The sequence below is a fragment of the Porites lutea genome, chromosome 5, assembly GCF_958299795.1.
Source record: "Porites lutea chromosome 5, jaPorLute2.1, whole genome shotgun sequence".
Taxonomy (NCBI): domain Eukaryota; kingdom Metazoa; phylum Cnidaria; class Anthozoa; order Scleractinia; family Poritidae; genus Porites; species Porites lutea.
This window is the reverse complement of record NC_133205.1, coordinates 19567747-19570498: the sequence shown is the minus strand read 5'-3', so window position 1 is coordinate 19570498 and position 2752 is coordinate 19567747. Positions and strand designations below refer to the sequence as shown.

The following is a 2752-nucleotide window of genomic DNA, read 5'->3' as shown; positions in this document are numbered from 1 at the left end:
TCTGAACATTTGGCTTGAAAATTAATTAATTAGCATTATTATTCTTGGATAAGTATTAGTTTCCTTTTGGTCAGTTTTGCCACAGTTATGTTATAGATATTAGCTAAGGTCTGCTAGTTTACAGCAGTTTTACATCATCTTCATATGCAAAATTGTATTGCAAAGTCGTTGTCAAAGAACTATGTACACTGTCAATGACCCAATTATTTGCTAACCTTTTAATTTAAGCTCACAATCGTTGTGTCAGCAGCATGAGGGCCGGTGATCTGTGACGTCATTGCGAGGGCCTGGGGAAAGAAATTTTAATGCCGTATCCCATAAACCAACGCGCGCACCAATTCGATCTGTTTTCGAATCATGGCGGCCGATCGGCTGCCATGCAGGAAGGTTTGCGACAAAGAAATCGTTCCATGGAAGAAAGATATTTATTCTAAACAAGACTGACAGTGAAAGGTCAAAATCTTACTTACTAGGATGTCTTCTGTGAGTCGAATCCTCGTATAGTTCATTCGGATTTCGTCAGCGTTCGATTCTTTCCCGTAGAAGAGTGTTGAATTTACATTCAATCAGTGAGTACATTTTGACGACGTACTCAGTTTTTTTCTGCGGTGGAAGTGTTGTTAACAGATCTAAACAAGCTAGCTGTCCGGCTCTGACGAGAGTCGGATCTTTCAGGACCGGATATCTTTCCTCGGGATTTCCATGGACGTGCGAACTTGGTGGGTAAGTTGCCTGTAGGCCTCCATCGGCTGCTCGCTTCAAGGGTGGAATTTTTAGTAGTAGCTCTTTCAACTGGCTGAATTTTGGCTCTCTTTGACGCATCAGTCCTACTGTAATCCGGTATGGTGGTTCTTCACTAGCCAGGATACATTGCTCCGTCCATTTGCCACTCGATTTCTGGTTGAAGTCTGCTTCAATGATAGAACTCTGCGTAGCCGAGTGCCTGCGAATTACCTTCCTCTCCATCTTTGGTAGTGATTTGACATCTAGAACTATGGAATCTTCAGTAATTTCCAAACCAAGAACATCAGAGAATCCTATCAAAAGTCTTGTACTTTCGTCCGCTTCAAATTTAGTGGATTGAAACGAAAAGCAATTGCTTGACGAACTTGGTAAAACTTTACCCTTCAAAATTTCTTTGCTGACTCTGGGATCAGAACGCGACCACGAAACGAACGTTGCTTGAATAAACTGTAAATGGAATTCAATATTGGGCAATGGTGAACTAACTTCTTTGTACTCGGTGGCATAATCTTTCGTTAATATTGTAACTGTCGCGGTACTGAAGTTATCCTTTGCAAACTTTAAAAGGTTATCTTTTAACAACATGACTTCTGCCTCGGAGGCCTCCTCCACATTGATCTGTTCATTCCAAGGAATATTGCCCTGCCCTGCTACGTCTTCAGCAACTTCCTCCTGAAAATTGTAAGTACAAATTTCATTTCTATGTTATCTGCCATCCGTTTCACTTCATATTGAGTTGATACTTTGTGTCTCGTAAACTAGATATACTTAACGTTGTTTTCTATCTTTGCTGATGGTCACATGAATATCCAACATGTATTACAAATATCTGGTAGTTTTGGAATGGAACATAACACAAAATACCCTGTTTTTCTCCACACCTTGTCAATTTCCTCATCTCCATCATTTTCATCCGTCTCACCAGCATCTTCCAAAGCTTGTTTTTCAGACATCGTCTGAAGAATTTTCAGCTTAGGTTTGTCTTCAATAAAAGGTAGATGCTTCAAAAAGTGAAATAGAATTTACAAAAATAGTAAGATTCCTTTCCGCGAGCAAAACTGTACTCGGCATTTTATGAGTCAGATAAACATCATTTAATCAACAAGATTAAGTTTGGAGCTGTGTTTTCCCAAAGCTTGTAGTTTACATTCAGTGAAATCAAATACGTAATGTAAATCAGTTTTATTCCTTTGAGGTTTGACAGTATGATAATTTTGGATTGGCATGAAAAGGGAAAAAAAGCTAGATTATTTTTCTTTTTTCAAAACCTTGGTTTTTTAACTAAACGTAGTTCAAAGGTATGGATATTTCAAGGTTAAAACAGGTTTTGGTAATTTCAGAACATCTTTTCAACGAAATCTTTGTTGTGGAGGAGAAATAAAATTTACAGCGTAAATTGCCTACTTCTCATCTGATTGGCTTTATCATAGTTGTTGAAATTAGTGTCATAGTGTGGAAAGTTGAGCAGGATTGTAATGGGTCAGACGAAAGAAAATTCTTGAAGTTAAGTCAGGGGAAACTGAAATATTAAAACATACCACTGATGATCAGAAGAAACAGGTCTGTGATCTGGGAGCCACAACTTTTTCTTACACTTTGTATTTTTTACATGTAGTCATGGGAATTTTCTTTTTATCAGGGAAAAGTTAGATAATTAGAAAAACTGATATCTGTGGCAACCATGTTAAGGAGATTTTCCCTCATAGGGGGTGGGAGGAATTTTTATCTACAATATCTTGAAAATAATATTAATATTGTAATTACCACTTTTTTTGCAATAGGTTCTTTCTCAATCATTGCCTGCCTTTTTCTTTCAGCTTTGGCTGATGATGATTTCTGTGGAGTGTTTTCTCTGCTTGTTAGTTGGAATGCTTCATTTTGGAATTGCTGTTTGATAACCTGCTTCTGGTAAGCGTTTTTCGATATTGGCCCAGTTCTCCCACCAGAAAAAAGCAAGGATTGTGACTTGTTTAGTTTATGTGCTGTTTCCATCAAGGCATCAGTAAAG

The 2752-nt window shown here is 38.0% G+C and overlaps 1 long non-coding RNA gene across 1 annotated transcript in view; it reads left to right on the top strand.

The window, feature by feature from the left end:
* The first annotated feature begins 364 nt into the window (after positions 1-364).
* LOC140938849 (uncharacterized) overlaps positions 365-2752 on the top strand; it is a 3166-nt gene continuing 778 nt past the window's right edge. Inside the window, exons 1-2 of the long non-coding RNA XR_012165570.1 lie at positions 365-1425; positions 2562-2752. The exon at positions 2562-2752 is cut by the window's right edge and continues 778 nt beyond it. This is a non-coding gene — a long non-coding RNA (uncharacterized lncRNA). The remainder of the gene's footprint in view (positions 1426-2561) is intronic.